Source organism: Triticum dicoccoides, chromosome 7A, assembly GCF_002162155.2.
Source record: "Triticum dicoccoides isolate Atlit2015 ecotype Zavitan chromosome 7A, WEW_v2.0, whole genome shotgun sequence".
In the NCBI taxonomy this organism is placed as follows: domain Eukaryota; kingdom Viridiplantae; phylum Streptophyta; class Magnoliopsida; order Poales; family Poaceae; genus Triticum; species Triticum dicoccoides.
In genome coordinates, this window is record NC_041392.1 from 366,203,981 (window position 1) to 366,210,394 (window position 6,414).

Sequence of the window (6,414 nt, forward strand, 5' to 3'; positions counted from 1 at the left end):
ATCTTACCGGTGCATCATTCAAGTATCCTCTAATTAGTTCATGATCCCTCCATTCTCATGTATCTTAATTTTCCCAAGTATCTTTGCTCGTTTCAATTCTTACCGGTGATTCATCCCTTTTACTTCGTTCGTTTTAAATTCTTACGGTGGTTCTTCCAAGATTCTCCTTCCTTTGTTTATCACACCAATTTATTCGTTGTTTCAATCCTACCAGTGGATCATTGAAGACCTTCTCAAGTTTGCGTCATATCTATCTTAATCCTTTCTACGGGAATAATTAGCATGCCAAATCCATTGTTTGTCATCAATTTAAATTGGTGAAGGATAAGCATAATGTAATTCTTATTCTTGTTTCATCTAGGATATTCAATTCCTTATTCCGGAGGTTCATCAAATTCTCAGTTTCAATTGTTTCATCTTTTCTTTTCCCGGAGTTCCAAGCTCTTTCAATTATATCCTCGTGAAGCTCCATCTAAATTATTGCAAGGATTCACCTTGTGTTTTTCAACTTCTCTTTCTTTTTATCATCATTTTGTTTACCGGATTTCTTCATGGAGACTCTACATGTTGGTTTATAAAGGATTTAATTCCTTCTCGAAGCATTCATCAAGATTCTTTTCATAGGAGCTCAAGCATTCTTCATCTTGCGGTCTGGAGTGCAATTGTTCTCTCTTATCTTTCGAGGTGGTAATATATCATTCTTCATTCACAAGAATGAGGTATTTAAACCCATCACTTTCTTCCATTGATTTATCTTGGTATAAATTTCACCTAAAGCCTTCCATTGGGAATGTTGCTCTTTGTGGTGATTATCAATGATCCAAGTTTTATCCTTATCACCTTAGTGGAAGAAGATTTCTATCTTTTTCTAGCTCCCAATCAAATCTTTTCCGTGAGTGGCAAGTTGTCACCTCATAATTTTGGGATGTCTTCTATAAGTCCATATCAAGCTTATCCTTTTCATTGTTGGTTTTCCAACAACTCTGTTTTAACTTTCTTGGAAGGGTGATCTTTAAGATCACTTGTGGCATAAGTTGACCTTTTCTTCTCCATCCTTTCATTTCAATGATCTATATTCTTTCTTCTTATGGAGGCATTGTGTTGTTGCATTCTCCTCTCATCATCTTGAGTGGTGAGGATCGTGTTCTTTTTGTGCTTATTCATTTAACCGGAGTGTTGTGCCCTCTGCTCAAGTTCTTTTCATCTTATCAAGTTTCATATCACTTTTCAACTAGAGTGCTGCCTGAATTTGTTCTTCCTTGTTCTTCTTTTCTAACGGAGTGTTTTCAACTTTGTTCATCTCCGTTGTATTCTTTCTTTCAAGTTGTTCAACTTTTCAAGGTTCTTTGGTTTCACTCGTTTGTCAAAGAAGCAACTTTGTTTTACCTCTTCTCTTACTCTTCCGTTTTTCCCTCTGGTGCCATTCTAGATCTCAGGACGAGATCCTCTCGTAGTGGTGGAGTGTTGTAACGCCCCTACACCATTGTGCCAGGTGTCTTACAGTTATTCGTTGTTGTTGCCTTGTCATTTGTTTGCTTGTCATGCATTTCATATCATGTCAGCATGTGCATCGCATTTGCATACGTGTTCTTCTCATGCATCCGAGCTTTTTCCCCATTGCCCGTTTTGCAATCCGACACTCCTATGTCCTCCGACGCCCTCATTTTACCTCCTTTCATGTGCGGGTGTTGAACGTTCTCGGATTGGACTGAGATTTGCCAAGCGGCCTTGATATACCATTGGTAGACCGCCTATCAAGTTTCGTGCCATTTGGAGTCCGCTTGATACTCCAACGATTAACCAGGGAACCGTAAAGGCCTCGTGTGTGTTGCAGCCCAAAACCCCTCCAAAGTGGCACAATAACCCATCCAAACCCCATCCTTCCTATCGGCCGTTCGATCACGATCGCGTGGCTGAAATCCGCACCTCATTTGGACTCTCCTAGCTCCCTCTACCTATATATTTGTGTCTCCCTCCAAATTTTCGCGGATGAAACCCTAACCGTCTTCCTCCTCGCGCCGCCGGACATGTCCAACCGCGCCGGACATGTCCGCCGGACACATCGTCCGGGCCAATCACCGCGCGCCACGTCGGCAGCACCTCCGCCTCGCCCACTCACCGTCCGCCACCTCACCCTCTCTCTCCTCCCACCGCCGCCGCGGCCCGCGGAGCCCATCCAGGGATCGCGCGAGCCCGAACCGCCGTCGCCGAAGCCCGGATCGGCCCTGCGCTCCGCCGTCCGGGCCTCCCCTGCGCCGCTGCGTCGCGCCTCACGGCCGGCCGCCGCCCCGAGCCTCCCCTCCACTGCGCTTTGCCGCTCCGCCGCTGCCCGGCGCCGTCCTTGCCGGAGTGCGCCGCCCGAGCCTGCGCCGCCGCTACTTGCCTGCGGGATCCCCAAGCCGCTGAACCCCGCGTGCTCGCCGGCCTCCTTCGACCCACCGCCCCGCTGCAGGAGCTCGCCGGAGCTCCCGTGCCGCGCCGCCGCTGCAGGAGGTCGACGTTGCCACCTCCTCCTCGGCACCTTGTTCCTCTCCTTCTCCGGTCAGATCCGGTCGAGGAGCGACCGGATCCAGCAACCCCGACGTCTCCGGCACCATCTCCTTCACCTCTGGTCGTCGTCCTTGTATTCCCCGTCAAGTCCGGCGACAAATTCCGGCGAACCTCAAACTACGTGCAAGTCAACCCTAGATCTGTTTCTGAGAGGGTAATTTTCGCCCAAGTCCTTTCCCTGTAACATTTTCTAGCCCTGTTCATCATGCCATAACTCCTCACTCGTAGCTCCGTTTTGCATGCATGATATGTCAAAATGTTCGTTAGGATGTCCTCTTCATTTTGTTCCATTGTGCCATGCTTGTTTGAGTCCATATTGATGCCCTAATGACTGTTGCAAGAGTGCTATAAAATGTTAGATTCCTGATTCTTATCAGATTATGAGCATTTTGTCATTTTTGCCATGATTATTATGTGCTGCATATGGGCATGATCTCTACATGTGTTTTGGGCTATGCCATGCCATCTTTACAGGGGTGTATGCCATGTATTTTTGTGATCAATGTGGTTACTAGAAGAAGCATGCAAAGTAGCTCTCGTGATATTGCTGATTTCAGAGACTTAGAATGTCACTAAGTCTTTGCTGTGCTGTTATTTTTATGCCATGTATTCATGTTGCTACAGAGTGATCCATGGCTCTTTTGATTATGTTCAGTAAGGATGATGTGGGCATATGGTTGCGCTATATCCATCCATGCCCTTATTTGCATTTATGGAGTGACCTAGCATGACTCAATCTTGCTCTACTTTTGCTATACAATGTTCCTGGCAGATTGTTTACGTGTTAATCAATTTTGCCAAGGTTGTTGTAGTTGATCCATGCATGCTATGAGATTGTTCTTGCCATGTTTAGCTTCTTGATCATGTCTTCTTGCTGGTAGTATGCTTAGCTTGTCATGCAATACCTTGTGTTGAGTACATAGGACACACAAACATGCCTTCATAATTCTGTTTATGCCATGTCCAGTTTTCTGCTAAGTCTGAATCTGTTAACGAAACTTGCTATGTTTACATGGGTGCCATCATATCTTCTGATCCTTTTTGGCTTATGGTCAGTAAGGGACTTTTGTTACATGCTCTGAGTAGATTCATGCCATGCCTTTGTTTGCTATGTTATGTTCCTGTAGCATGTTGTTATCTTGCTCTAAACATTGCCTCCTGATGTTAATTCCTGGCATGTTATTTTCACCAAGTCTATGATGCTGATATATTTTGTACTTTTGCCATGCTTGTTTGAATCTGCTCGTGTGTGATTTAGCCGTAGCTCAGTGCTTATCTTTTGTCAAGCATCTTGAGTAGATCACTGCCATGTGCTTTGTTGCTATGTTGTAGTGCAATAGCTTAGTTTCTTGTTGCATTCTAGATGGCATCGTGTTGTTAATCGCAGAATTGTGCCATTATTGTTTTGCTTGCTTTTTGCAAACCGTGTATCCGATTCCGGTGATGTTTATATCGATTTCGACCAAAATCAACTCATCTTTCCATTGGCGCACTTGGTTTTCCAAGTTGAGGCCTAGTTCAATATTTTCCTTCCGGAGCACGCATATGTATTGCATAGCACATCCCGTATATCATGCCATGTCTTGCATCATGTTGCTTGCGCATTGCACCGAGGGTATGGTCATCTTGCCCTCGGTAGAGCCAGGATCCGAGTACTTGATCGAGGAACCCGTTGAGTACGCTTACGAGGATCAAGTTTTCGTCAACCTGTGAGAACTTTGCAGGCAAGATGACCATACCCTCGAAATCACTTCTATCTTTGCTTGCTAGTTGCTCGCTCTATTGCTATGCCTATGCCGCGATACCTACCACATGATTTCTCATGCCTCCCATATTGCCATGTCAAGCCTCTAACCCACCTTGTCCTAGCAAACCGTTGTTTGGCTACGTTACCGCTTTGCTCAGCCCCTCGTATAGCGTTGTTAGTTGCAGGTGAATATTGAAGTTTGTTCCATGTTGGAACATGGATATGTTGGGATATCATAATATCTATTATTTTAATTAATGCATCTATACACTTGGTAAAGGGTGGAAGGCTCGGCCTTATGCCTGGTGTTTTGTTCCTCCCTTGCCGCCCTAGTTTCCGACATACCAGTGTTATGTTCCTTGATTTTGTGTTCCTTACGCGGTTTGGTGTTATGGGAACCCCTTGATAGTTCGCTTTGAATAAAACTCCTCCAGCAAGGCCCAACCTTGGTTTTACATTTGCCTAACAACCTATACATTTCCCTTGGGAGAATTAACCCGAGGGTCATCTTTATTTTAAATCCCCCCGGGACAGTGCTTCTCTAAGTGTTGGTCCAACCTGAGCGATGTCCGGCACCCCCTGGCCAACCAGGGTCTATGGCAACCCCATGTCTGGCTCATCTGGTGTGCCCTGAGAACGAGATATGTGGAGATCCTATCGGGACTTTTCGGCACATCCGGGCGGCTTTGCTGGTCTTGTTTTACCACTGTCGAAATGTCTTGTAACCGGGATTCTGAGTCTGACGGGTCTTCCTGGGAGAAGGAATATCCTTCGTTGACCGTGAGAGCTTGTGATGGGCTAAGTTGGGACACCCCTGCAGGGTTTTGAACTTTCGAAAGCCGTGCCCGCAGTTATGGGTAGATAGGAATTTGTTAATATCCGGTTGTAGAGAACTTGCCACCTAACTTAATTAAAATGCATCAACAGCGTGTGTAGCCGTGATGGTATCTTTTCGGTGGAGTCCGGGAAGTGGACACGGTTCTTGTGTTATGCTTGAACGTAAGTAGTTTCAGGATCACTTCTTGATCACTTCTAGTTCACGACCGTGCTTTGCTTCTCTTCTCGCTCTTATTTGCGTAAGTTAGCCACCATATATGCTAGTGCTTGCTGCAGCTCCACCTCACTACCTTTTCCTACCCATAAGCTTAAATAGTCTTGATCGCGAGGGTGTGAGATTGTTGAGTCCCCGTGACTCACAGATTACTTCAAACAGTTGCAGGTGCAGATGATAACAGTGCAGGTGACGCAACTGAGCTCAAGGAGGAGCTCGATGAAGATTGTGTTCATTGTGTTGTTTCGTTTCCATTTGATCAGTAGTGGAGCCCAGTTGGGGCGATCGGGGATCTAGCATTAGGGGTTGTCTTCTTTTATTTTGGTTCCGTAATCGGACCTTGATTGTATTCTGGATGATGTAATGTTATATTCTTGTATTGTGTGAAGTGGCGATAGTAAGCCAACTCTTTATCCCTTTCTTATTTAGTACATGGGATGTGTAAAGATTACCCCTCTTGTGACATGCCTACAATGAGGTTATGCCTCTAAGTCGTGCTCTGACACGTGGGAGATATAGCCGCATTGTGGGTGTTATGAAGTACATGCACATGAGCATGCTAATTCAAGGGCCGAAAAAACCCGGAAATAGATTAACCTGTATATGGGGCTTCTGCAAGAGGAGATAGACACATTATGGAAAACACCGGCGTGGACAAGGGACGCCAGCAAAGGAGAAAATTTCCATATGAGAGCCGTGCTGATGACGACGGTGCACAACTATCTCGGTTACGGGTACACCTCAGGCCAGGTGTGCCACGGATACCGTGGATGCACGAGGTCCATGGATGATACAACGTCTCAGCAGCTTACGTCAATGAAAGATGGCGGGTCCGAGAAAATCGTGTACATGGGGCATCATAGATGGCTCGGGAAGGATGACTCGTGGAGAAAGCATGGAGATCTATTCAATGGGTTGGCTGAACTTCGAGGACCTCCATGTAAGAGGAGCGGCGCCAAAATCGACGAGCTGTTGAGAAACTCGGAACAATGCTCCATGCCGGGAAAGATCAAAAAGGCGCCGGAGGTGCTGCTGAAGGTATGGAAAACAAGGTATGTTTTCTGGG